Source organism: Vipera ursinii (assembly GCF_947247035.1).
Source record: "Vipera ursinii genome assembly, chromosome: 2".
NCBI lineage: Eukaryota > Metazoa > Chordata > Lepidosauria > Squamata > Viperidae > Vipera > Vipera ursinii.
The window spans coordinates 174,537,814-174,551,394 of record NC_139513.1 but is presented as its reverse complement, the minus strand read 5'-3'; positions in this window follow the sequence as shown (position 1 = coordinate 174,551,394).

Below are 13,581 nucleotides of genomic sequence, written 5' to 3'. Positions count from 1 at the left end.
CTCCAGCACCATAGTTCAAAGGCTTCAATTCTTTGGCGCTCAGCCTTTCTTATGGTCCAGCTTTCACTGCCATACATTGCAACTGGGAAGACCATAGCCTTGACTATACGCACTTTTGTTGACAGGGTGATGTCTCTGCTTTTTAGTGTGCTGTCTAGATTTGTCATGGCTTTCCTCCCAAGGAGCAAGCGTCTTTTAATTTCTTGGCTACAGTCACCATCTGCAGTGATCTTGGAGCCCAAGAAAATAAAATCTGTCACTACCTCCATTTCTTCCCCATCTATTTGCCAGGAATTGAGAGGGCCAGATGCCATGATCTTGGTTTTCTTAATGTTTAGTTTCAACCCAAGTTTTGCACTCTCCTTCTTCACCCGCAAAAGAGGCTCTTTAGTTCTTCTTCACTTTCTGCCATTAGAGTGGTATCATCTGCCTATCTTAGGTTGTTGATGTTTCTTCCGGCAATCTTAATTCCAACTTTTGATTCATCTAGCCCTGCCTTTCTCATGATGTGCTCTGCATATAAGTTAAATAGGCAAGGCGACAGTATACAGCCTTGCCGGACTCCTTTCCCAATTTTGAACCAATCAGTGGTTCCGTGACCAGTTCTCACTGTTGCTTCTTGTTCCGCATATAGATTTCTCAAGAGACAAATAAGATGGTCTGGTATGCCCATCTCTTTAAGGACTTGCCAGAGTTTGTTATGATCCACACAATCAAAGGCTTTAGCATAGTCAATGAAGCAGAAGTAGATGTTTTTCTGGAACTCTCTAGCTTTCTCCATGATCCAGCGTATGTTAGCAATTTGATCTCTAGTTCCTCTGCCTCTTCGAAATCCTGCCTGTACTTCTGGTAGTTCTCAATCCACATACTGCTGGAGTCTAGCTTGTAGAATTTTAAGCATAACTTTACTAGCATGAGAAATTAGTGCAATGGTGCGATAGTTTGAACATTCTTTGGCACTGCCTTTCTTTGGAATTGGAATGTAAACTGATCTTTTCCAATCCTGTGGCCACTGTTGAGTTTTCCAAATTTGCTGGCAAATTGAATGTAGCACTTTTACTGCATCGTCTTTTAAGATTTTGAATAGCTCAGCTGGAATACTGTCACCTCCACTAGCTTTGTTGTTGCTCAGCTTTTCTAAGGCCCACTTCACTTCACATTCTAGAATGTCTGGCTCGAGGTCAGTGACCACCTCATTGTGATTATCAGGGACGTTAAGCTCATTCTTGTATAGTTCGTCTGTGTAATTTTGCCATCTCTTCTTAATCTCTTCTGCCTCTGTTAGGTCCCTGCCATTTTGGTCCTTTATCATGCCTATTTTTGCATGAAACGTTCCTTTCATCTCTCCAATTTTCTTGAAAAGATCTCTGGTCCTCCCTATTCTATTGTTTTCTTCTATTTCTTTGCTTTGTTCATTTAAGAAGGCATTCTTATCTCTTCTAGCTATTCTTTGGAATTCTGCATTTAATTGGGCATATCTTTCTTTTTCTCGCTTGCCTTTCGCTTCCCTCCTTTCCTCAGCTATTTGCAAAGGTTCCTCAGACAGCCATTTTGCTTTCTTGCATTTCTTTTTCTTTGGGATGGTTTTGGTTGCTACCTGTTGTACAATGTTGCGAACCTCTGTCCATAGTTCTTCAGGCACTCTGTCTATCAGATCTAATTCCTTAAATCTATTTGTCACCTCTACTGTATATTCAACAGGGATATGATTTAATTCATACCTGACTGGCCTAGCGCTTTTCCCTACTTTCTTTAATTTAAGGCTAAACTTTGCAACAAGAAGCTCATGGTCTGAGCCACAGTCAGCTCCTGGTCTTGTTTTTACTGACTGTATAGAGCTTCTCCATCTTTGGCTGCAGAGCATATAGTCAATCTGATTTCTGTGTTGACCGTCTGGTGATGTCCATGTGTAAAGCCGTCTCTTGGGTTGTTGGAAAAGAGTGTTTGCTATGACCATTGTATTCTCTTGACAAAATTCTATCAGCCTGTGCCCTGCTTCATTTTGTACTCCAAGGCCAAACTTGCCTGTTATTCCGGTTATCTTTTGGCTTCCTACTTTAGCATTCCAATCCCCCATGATGAAAAGGACATCATTTCTGGGTTAGTTCTATAAGGTGCTGTAGGTCTCAAGGTTACATAAGTCTTATCTATTGTCTGTGCTGCTGGCCAAGTCTCTTTTAAACAATAACAAATTGTAGTATCAGGTTTAGCCACAAGATGTCACCCCTACCCTTAAAAGTTTTCTTTTAAATCCAAAGTTTTTATAATCTTTTCAGTTTTGCTTCTTTCTTATAAGTAAAATCCCCAATCTTCAATAAGCATAGAAAATCTTTTAGTCCACAAACTTTAAAAAATAGAATTCCAATTGGGATCTAGTTATTCATTCAATGTTTTAAACTCCCCTGGATAGTCAGTCACCACTTTTTCTAGAGGGAGGGTTTTTTTCTTCCTTCCCTCTCCACAGTGGGGAAAGTACTTAAGGCAGCTCATGTAGGTAAAGAAAATAGTTAGGATTTAAGAGAGGTAGATCTCACCCAGTCTTATCCACGCTGCTTTAAAATTGCCTGGTTGTAAGTGTGACTTCGGCTGTCTGCAGCCCAGTGACAAGCCATATTGCTATGGCCAGTCTTTCATCTGCTGGTTTGGAGGGCTGCCCTGGATCAAGTGGAAGAGCTACTGCCCTCCTGCGATCCAACGGTGATCCCCTCCTTGCTGGTCACTGCTACAGGGCAACTTTTGACCTTTTCCAGGGTCCCCCAGCGAAGCGAAACTGGACACGGAAGACAGAGCTTTCCTTCCAGACGTCCATGGTGGCTGCCTCGGCAAACTGGAAGCCTAGAATAGATTATTCAAAGACTTGCTTCTCTTCAAATGGGCTCTGGAATATGCATGTTCCAACTCTGACACAGGCAAAATCATCCTTCAATTGTAATCTGAAATGATGGACTTCTGAGCAAGTTATTAAGACATAGTCCTATATAGATGACAATGTGGTTAAACATTATGTCTGTCTTGGAGCTGTCCTTGATGCTATTTTCTAACTGCCTGAAGTTCTGTAGCCTTGTATGGAATAGCCTTCTCAAGTTGCTATTTCATGTCCTGGGGCATGATGTGACTCCCATCACCGAAAACTATACATTCACAGTCACACATAGCACTGTTAAAACACACAATACAGCACAGATGCCACTAGCATGGGTTCATATAAGTTAGAATCCATGCTTCTTATACATAGCGAATATATCAATCAATAAAGGAGAATATTTGTAGCTCAGGGTTGAAATGAAGAGGCCTTGGTGCTCTCTGAACCTGGTTGTTTTCTTGCAGATGTTTCATTATCCAAACCAGGCAACATCATCAATGCTGCTGCTGTTACTTACTTGATGTAACAATCATTTACATATGATTGGAGATTAGACAAATCCATCAAAGCCCCAACAACAGCTCATGCCCACATTATAGAGAAATAACAGAATTAGGATCAATCAAAATATTACAGAATATCAAACCCTTCCTTAAGGATATCTTATTAATTCAGGAAGATGTCTAAATTGTGTTTCTACATAAATGTGATTTTAAGAAGAACCATAATTTTAACAGAAATATTGACTTATTATTAAAAACTCAAACTAGCTCCCTTTTCATGACAATAATACCTGAAGGAACAACAAAAATGGAATAAATCTCTAATGTTGCCTGTGCTGCAAGTGGAATTACCAGTTTTTTTTTTAAAAAATTGCCACCTAGGACTGCAGATGTTTTAGCAATGCTACATAAATGGAATTTTCAGGTTTTAACACTATGTTTCTTCTGAATACAAGTTGCTGTAAGGAGGAGATGAAGTTATCAAACTAGAATTAATATCTTCATACATCTGGTGGGACAAAACTGCAAACAGGATGTTTGTCTGGCTCTGAACTGCAAATGGAAACAAGGCAACCAGTTCAATATTTGTTATAATCACATATTCTGGTACTGTTTCAAATAGGGCTATATAACAAACTTCAGAAAACATCGAATCAGAGAATAGATACCTGCAGTGGTTTACCTTCTCATGACAATGGAGAGTTTATGACTGAGAACTTTATAGACTTACAATTATGGCATTCCTAATCATGTTGAAGTGTGCAAATGAATATTATTACTGGTGTCTTTCCAAATGTGATTACAGGAATCCATTAAAAGATGAATGCTGGTGAATATTTCATTTTGCAACAGAATGGGCTTTCACTTCATCCCCTAAAATCCAGCACAAGCACACCTGAGCCCAGAAAACAGGCAATATTTTTTAGCGCATGTTCTTTCTGAATATCCATTTTGTCACAAGCCACTGGGTGCTATTTAGCTAACCAAGAAAAAAAGAAAGAAACCAAACCAAAAAGCTCTTTCCCTCCCCACTCCCTGCATGGCGCAGCATGAGTCACTGCCATTTAGGGGTTTGGTAGTTTGCTATTCTCTTTCTCTCTCCTTTCTTCCCCCGCTCTTCTCCCCAGGTTTGAGTCCTCTGACAAATCTGTTTTTAGCAGCATCTCAGGCACCCTATGATCCAGTGAAATCTTTGCTGTATAGTCTCGAGCTGCATTCAATCTTTTCATTCAAAATTTCATTTTTCCTTCTTTGTATTGATGTACTAATATATCATCTGCTCTGCAGATACTCTGTCTGGAGACCATTGCAAAGGATGTTCTCTGACACATTCGGAAATGACAAAAAGATGGCTTGAAACAGCCACTCAACCAAAAGTAACATTTTTTCCAGATTTTAATATACAAAGCTGTAAAGGTTCAGAGTCTGTACAGATCAGAGGAAGGCCTTTAAGTATCTTCAGAAAGACCATCCTGAACTCTGTTCTGCCAAAAATCCAACAACACAAATGAATTTAAGCAGGTATCTGCAACACTTGGATCCCCTAGCTGTGGCATAGTTGTCTCTTCTGGATACAACAGTTGTTAAGAAGACTGATTTGACGAAGTGCTTCGTCTTATTCCTGTAGGTGGCACACATTGAAACAAACTGCTTCCTTTTCCTCTGCAGTGTCTCTTCCAACAATCCCTAGGTATGAGAGAGGATGTAGAAATATGTAATCAGCAATTCCATGATTACAGAAATAATTGCCAGCTGCCAGTTCACCATTTCCTCAAACCAACCACCCTGTGGCTGAGAATAAGAATTGGTTAAAATAATGTGAGGTTTGTTTCAAAGCAAATCTTCTCAAAATGGCTTACAACGCAAACAATTAAAATAATGATATGCAAAACACAAGTGTAAGACAGCAGGATACAGCCCTCAAGTAGCAGGTAAAGCAAATCATAAAATTTAAAAGTGGTCATCCCTTTCTCTGAAACAGGAAAATCTGACTCGGGTGTTTTAAAAATACACGCATGTCCTGTGGGAAGGTATGTGGCACGGATACATCCATGATACCAAAGTCCAACTCCTTTGGCAACCTTATACTGTAATGCTAAGTGAGGCTTCCCAGAAAGGTCCAGGCAGGTTCATATATGTGCAGGGAGATCCTCACATAGTCCTTGGTCACGGATGGCTTTACAAATAATTATTGTCACCTCAAGTGCTCTTTTAGTCACCCCGGGAAAGTGTGCAGCCCATAAACAAAAAGGGACTTTACTTAGTCCCAGGTAGAAACAGAAAAACATTCCAGCTGACAGATTCCACCAGTTTCCACAGCAAATGAGAAAGTCTGGAAGTTTCAAATATTAAGCCTACCTTCTCTTTGGAAAATAACTACTGAAATACCCAATGCCATCTAGTCAGAATGCTGGCCACTGTGTCAAAGTGAGCCAAGATCAATTCTAACACTGACTGAAGAAAACAGCTAGATTGCTCTATGCCCGATAAATGTTACACAAGTGGCCAGCAACGGCATCAAGCTGATAAGAAGAGCTCCTTCCTCTGAATAACAATGAGCAGGAGTTGACATTTCAGGGGTGCTTGTATGAATGAACTTTTCTATTTCTGTCACACCTTTATTTTCTTTTCTTTTTTTAAAGGCAGCTCTGCGGGTGGTGATCCTTCCTCTGTTCATTACTGCTTAAAGGAAGTAAATGGCAAAATAAAGAAAGTGCTAAAAACCAAGGTTGTTGTCAGGCTCATTTCAGATATTTTAAAACATTACCCTGGGGAGACGTCGGGTGAGGATTCATGGTAAACTAGACATCTTTGAAGGAGCAGGGTTGGTACTGTGTATATTTTCCCATGGGAAAGATTCTTCGTATTTAATTCCAAAGTCTTATTTCAAATTAACCTGGACCCTTTCTCCATTTGTAACTTTTGGAAATCAAAGTTTTAACCACTCTTCTGCTGTTTGTTAAAAACTAGTTTAAGTTCTTAAATTTGTACTTAAAATTTCTCTTGCTAAGGATTGAAAGAATTTCAGCGAGTCCTGTACAATTTGTTGATCCAAACATTCCTAATATGCATTTAACAATTTCCCAAAGTGATTAAAAAAAGGAGCATCAGCCACTCAGTGCTGCCCTGAACCACAAGATGAGTGGCATTTAACTTGATAAATAAATATGTCAACTTAGTGTTCTTTCAAAGCTGTCAACCATGGTTTGGGAGAAGATGGCATTCCCTCATCTTCCACAACTCTAAACCATCTGGAAACCATTGTTTTGTGGTTTCCTCATAAGGAGCAGTTGTCTGGAGCATTTATGGGCAATCTCTGGACCGGGATGCCTTGCGTACAGTCACTCATGCGCTCGTGGCCTCTCGTTTGGACTACTGTAATGCTCTCTACATGGGGCTGCCCTTGAAGACCACTCGGAGGCTCCAACTGGTGCAGAATGCAGCCGCGCGAGTTGTATTGGGAGTTTCCCGATACTCCCATGTTACACCTTTGCTCCGCGAGCTGCATTGGCTGCCGGTTGCCGTCCGGGTGAGATTCAAGGTGTTGGTAATGACCTACAAAGCCCTACATGGCATGGGTCCGGATTACCTACGGCAGCACCTGCGGCCGGCGTCAACTTCCCTCCGTCCAGTGCGCTCCCACAGAGAGGGCCTCCTCAAGGTGCCTCTGATCAAAGAATGTCGACTGGTGGCCCCCAGGGGGAGGGCGTTCTCTGTGGGCGCGCCAGACCTGTGGAACTGCTTGCCAGTTGAGCTCCGGATGGCCCCCGACCTTCACTCCTTCCGGCGGGATCTAAAAACTTACTTATTTGAGCAATCCGGCCTGGTTTGATGGGTTTGGGTTTGGGTTTTTAACATGGTTTTAATTATTGTATATATCGGGCATAATTATTTAATTGTTTTTTAACTTTTGTACTTTGTTTTTTAATATTTATTGCCCTGTACACTGCCCTGAGTCCTTCAGGAGAAGGGCGGTATAAAAATTTAATAAATATATAAATATAAATCTCAAGACCTCTCCTTGTCTGGAGAGGTATCCTGAAGAGCCAGTCTATTTGCCAGTTCTTTATTCTGCTGTACTTGGCTGTTCCATTTACTATGGAGCATTTCTTCACCGGAAGTCTGGAAGCATGAAAAATGGTTGGAACTTCAGTGGGGTGAACCAGCTATTTTTTATTGCCAGGAGAACTAGTAGCAATCTTCTGCCTCTCTTTTTTCCTCTTGCTGTTTCTTGAGCCCATGGGTGTCAGGGCAAGGAAGGAGAGAAAAATATGGAGAACAGCTCTGGTGTTTCCAGTTCTCTGATCCCAGGGAATAAATGCTCTGTAAGACTGGAGAACTCACAGCAGAAATCTATGAGCCTTCTGCTGCCAGTGCCTGGCGTCCAAGGAGACATTCTCCTCTCTAATGCTCTCCTCCCCCTGCTTCCAGTGCGGAGAGAACCTCTAATCCTATGTCACTGCTGAGGCTGAGTTTGAATTGGAATAGGAATTGGCACTTCTTTAACCCATCTTAGTTTTCTGCCAGCTCCTGCGTGGGATAACAGCACTTTAGTTGTGCCATGTGGAAGAGCCAATTTTCACCAGACGTTTGGAAGAAATTGTTTCGTTTTTATGTTTTATATGATATTTTGTTCTGGCTATAGATGAAATTTAAATTCTGACAAGCAAATATGCTGATTCCAAAATAAAATGGACTGCTGTTACAAGTCTCAGCAGTTGTAGTGGTATTAGTTGTTGCAATTGTTGTTACGCAACTGGAATCTAAATGGAATACTATCTCCAGACTGTACTAACGTCTCTGAGTAGTGTCATTTATTTATTTCTAGGCTCCATTACTGCTAGGTAAGAATAACAACCTCACTGAGAAGAACTGAGATACAATACAGACCAACAAAGAGCCCGAATAATCTGCGATTCATTTTCTGTAAGGAAAGTAATGGTATCACCTATTCTTTAAATTTTACCAAAGCCCTAGGGACAAAAAAGATTTGGATAGGAAGCTGGGTATAGTAAAGAAAGCTCAGCAGGCTAAAGAAAACATCAAAAGCAGTCAGTGGCATTAGAAAGGGAAGCTTAAGGGAAAATTGGGATCAAAAGGGCAGAGGGTTGAGGCAGAAATACAAGAAATGGGAGAAGGCTCTGTAAAAAATTCTTAGCATTCTTATCCAGTCTGTAAAGACTGTATTCTTTGAGTAAAGAAGGAAACCAGGTATGTCAGGAAACAGTAGAATTAAAAAGACTGGACAAGCAAGTACTGTAACGTATTGGTGAGCAGGATTTTTTTTTAATGATGATGTGAGAGATACAAGAAGCAATTTTTTAAAGCACTGGGGTGGGCTAGTTAGTGCTTGGATGGGAGTCCAATAGGGCATATCTGACTGTAAACAAGATTGGGATATCAAAAGATATTCCAGAAGATCTTGGCAAAGCCCTTCCCACTTGTTGCCAAAAATGAACAGAGAAGCATCCATGGAGTCATTAGCAGTGAAGATGACTGTCAGGGAGGTTTTATCTTGAAAGCTCACACAGGCCCTAACAATGAGTCATGATGTATTATTGGTAGAGGAGCAGAGTAAACACAAAAGATAGTTCAATAGAAATAGACTGCCAGACAGAAAATCAAGGGGGTCTGTGACCATTAAATTACAGCTGTATCTATAAGAGATGCATAAAAGAAGGATCCTGCCAGTTGAGTCTCTACTGATACTGCCAGCAGTGTGATTTCACATCCCGAAAGGCACAAGGGGAGTTAAGGGGTCCAAGTGAATTTTGGGTGTTGATTTGAACTAATAAGACAATTTCTCAGTGGTTGGTTGTAGGCGCCCTTGCCTTCCTCTAATTTCTGCTTCTTCCTGCATCCTCCTAGTAAAGATTCGTGAACATTGGGAAATTTGTACTTAACCATGTGCAAAGCCATTAGAAAGGCAGATTTAAAGCATATTTTTCTAGGCTCTTCTGTCTCAAAACTCAGGTCCAGCACACTGGATAGTATTTGTTCAAGCATCCTGAGGTGAAATTTCTCAGCATCTTCAAGAGGTTTGCAATTCCATTTCTCCCCCATAAAGATTTCCTAATAATCATGAGAGTAAGGTGTGGAACTTACTTTACTCATAGTCATGAGAGAAGGAACTCTTATGGAAGGGGAAGGATAACTTTCTTGCTCAAACAACCCAGCAAATAATTTACCATTCCATTCTGTTAGAGGTGCAACATTTAATTTCACCTGGAACTTGGACATCACCTTCAGGACTGAAAACAGAGGAACAGGCCATAAAAAATGAATTGCTACAACTGGCTGAAAGATTCCCCATGCAGGCCTTCCATCCCAGAATGATAGGCCTTAAGGCTGGATAAAGGCAACAAAAGAGACCACGGTGTATCTGCAAAGAAGCCATCAATTTACAGTCAGCCTTTCCTTCCACACCCCCGCCAAACTCTCCTCATACTCCAGACACTAATGATGTATTGATCATTGCCCCAGCAGTTTAGAATGGAGGAGAAATGGAAACACCGAAATGGAACACAGCCTTTTCGCTTTAATTAAAATGTGTTAAAAGGTACAATTAACAGAAGCCTGAAATGCTGTGCATAAAAACAAGGCATACAGGTAACTCGAAATTGGGGTTTAATTGAGCAATCACCTAGTCTTGTCCATATAATTCTAAGACACTGCTTGGCCCAGATACACCCTTCACTATTTATGGTTCTTTTCTTATTGGCAGAAAAAAGCTATTAAGTAGGAAAAGGCAGAATGTTCCCGATATTAATGTTAGAAACTGTCCATCTTGAAAGTTCCTGCAGATTTTTTAGATAGTGTTATGCTGCCTATCAAATCCAAACAACTTATTCTATAATCAAAAAATGTCACTGTAATACATCTAACAACTCAGTGATTTCTCTGTAACAAGCAACATGAGAGAGAGAGAGAGAGAGAGAGAGAGAGAGAGAGAGAGAGAGAGAGAGAGAGAGAGAGCTATTTGAAGAAAGCATCATGCATCAAACAGACCCAAATCTTACAATCTGAAATGTGACAGATTGTTATAACAGAAACTTAGGCAACTAAAAATAAGGGAGAGGGTGTAGAAGAAGACATGAGAGCCAAGATTCCAACATTTTGTCTCAAAACTAAGGAGCAAAACAAGGTCTGATTCTGTACTGTAATTCTTATCCATATTAAGAAACATGGACTTTGCCTGAGTATATAGGAGTAAGAAAATAGCACAACCTTTCACATAAAGCACGTAAGACTCCTATAAATGAGTCATATAAATCTTTCAGTGTATGAGATCTTTCAGCTATGGCATAAAAAGCAAATGAAATGTGTGGATTCAACAAGACTATTGTTCCAATTTTTCACATTGTGTCTTCCTCCTAAGGAAGTAAACCAACTCTAAATTCTTGACTTTTTCAACTTCTCCCCTGTGACAGTTTGAGTCTGAAAAAAATGCATGGCTTCCATCCTTTAGCACCATCTAAGAGCCTATGTTTCTTAATCAATAGTGGACAATAGTCTTTATCTAGGGATTCATTTGTGTCAGATGTCAGCTTGGAAGTCTATCAGGGTTGGACCTTGGAATATTTGACATCATGCAAAGAATCCTGAATATCTATAGATAGCCTGTGAGATAACAATGTTAAAAGTTGGAAAAATCAAAGGCAATTTTAAAAAAGCAGACAGAAGATAAGAAGGCTAGATACCCTTATGGATATTGCTCAAAAATTTACCAGAACTGAAAGAAATAGTTGCTGATAGACCATCCTGACAAAATGATATCCATTGGGTCATCAATCAGAACAGAGCTCAAAGGTCCCTTAGAGGTCTTCTAGTCCAACCCCCTGCTCAAGCAGGAGACCCTATACCAGGGGTAGGCAACCTCGGCTCTTTTATGACCCATGGACCTCAACTCCCAGAATTCCCGAGTCAGCATAGTTAACTCAGGAATTCTGGGAGTTGAAGTCCATGGGTCCTTAAAGAGCTGAGGTTGCCTACCCCTGCCCTATACCATTTCAGACAAATGGCTGTCCAGTCTCTTCTTAAAGACCTCCAGGTGAGGAAGCACCCGCAACTTCTGAAGGTAAGCTGTTCCCCTCATCATACAATGTAAGAGAATTGGATACAAGTGATAGAAGTGAATGAACAACTGCAGGCAATGTGATAAATATAGCCACAGAAATAGAAATGATATGGAGAACTAGGCAAAATATGCAAAACTGCTTGGTTCAGAAATGATGAAACATGGCTTTTCTGATAAGTGGGTTAGGCACAGGGCCTTTTATCATTAAACTATATTAGCCATGTATAATGTAGGTAATAAAAGTTCATAATGTAACAATGACAAATACCTGCAAAAGGTTTTGAAAAGGTTTATGTTTCCCCCTCATTGTACAGAGGAATCGGTTGGTTCTCCAAAGGGAAACACAGAATTTATGCTAACCTGGTCCCAGAACACTGTCAGAATAAGGTTTCTTTTTCTCAGCAGTCTGTTCCAGTCCATGCTCTAGTGATTACTACCACAAACAGACCTGATGCTTCTGCGTTGTACCTAATTTCTCTTTTAGTTAATTGACAATTAGTCTCAGATGAAGGCTGGAAACTGTAGGGAACAGCTTGTTCTAATTGAAAGACCAAGAGTAGAGCTAAACAGCCTTTCTTACCAGCTTTCAAAGAGTAGCCCGAAAAACAGATTGTATGGAGCTAGCAGGTAACTTTGGATCTGTGAGAGTCCTCTTGCAGAATGGTTGAGAGGGCATGGTTGAAAAGGGTGGGCATGATCAATCAAAAAACAAAGGATGCCCCAAAGTGAAGCCATTGTCTGCAGCCACCTCCCAATTTTTCATTCTATCAAAAATACCTTTAGGATCTACAATATGTAGTTTCCAGAAGCATGATTTAAAATATAACCTTGATTTGGTTTAATTTAAAAAACAGATATTTTTGATGGGTTGGGGAGTGACTTTGAATTAGTGGTTTTACACTGCAGTTTTCTTGGCAACATTTTTAGAAGTGACTTGCTCTTGCCTACATCCTAGGGCCAAGAGAAAGTGACTGGCCCAAGGTCACCCAGCTGACTTTGTGCCTACGATGGAACTACATCTCACAATCTTACAGTCTGTAGCCTGGTGTCTTAACTGCCACACCACACTGGCTTTCTTTAAAATAAATCAGACTCTAGTAATTTATTGGTGGGCACATTGTTACTTCCAGCCATTAAGGACCTGGTGTTTAATCCAACTCTGGTTGCTATCTTAAGAGCTAGCAGCATTCTTGAGTTGCAGTAGGTTGACACTAATTAAATTTTCCCAATAGCTCACTTATAGTATTTACAGAAGTTGCTTTTAAACTGGATAGGCCTCCTATCTAGAGAGGTTTCTGGAAAAAAAAACATTTGTGGCTGGACTCAGTTGAAGCTATATGCCAAACCGCATTATTCTTGGTTAAATACAATGCCTTACCATGTTGTATAATTGGTGGGCAAACAAACTGAGGAGAATCAGCAGACTGTATTGTACTAACTATGCTTCACTGTGGTGCTGCAATTGCTGTAACACTTCTGTTCGAATTGTTGATTTAGCTTCAGAGGCCCCTGAGTTTAAAAAGAGAGCAAGAAAGTGATAGAAACTGAAAAGCAACATAGTTCTAAACCACAGTGGGCATGGAAGCCCTCAAATCAATTTCAATTTTAAATTATGGATTGCAGTAACTTTGGTTTAAAGACCAATCTGAATGAATCAATAGGTGCAAAAGTTAACTCCACTTGCAGCTGCAGTGATTGATTGCCTTCTCTTCTCTTCCTGTCCTGGTTCCTCTGGTTTTCCTTTCAGCTGCTTCTACCCATCCTCAGTGGTACAAGGGCACAGCCCTGTCACCAAAGGGATCTCCAAGAAAGTAGCAGCAGGTGACTGGCTGCAGTGACATCCCAGCCTAATATGGAACACCTGGGAAACAACCTTCTTTCCTCCTTATTTTTTTTAAAAAATCCCAATAATGTAACTTTTTTTAAAAAAAAATTACAATGCTTATCTTATACGGTAATTTTCTTCTGCATAACAAATGGTGACTATTAAACTCAGGATCTACAGCAGCTGCATATTATCAGGACGAAGGGCTATATTCTACCCCTGAGTATTTTGCAGCCCCAGAGGCCCTTTAAAAATTTATCCCAAGCTGTATTTCTTTTATGTGACTGAAAAGCAAATTAATTATATAGAGGCT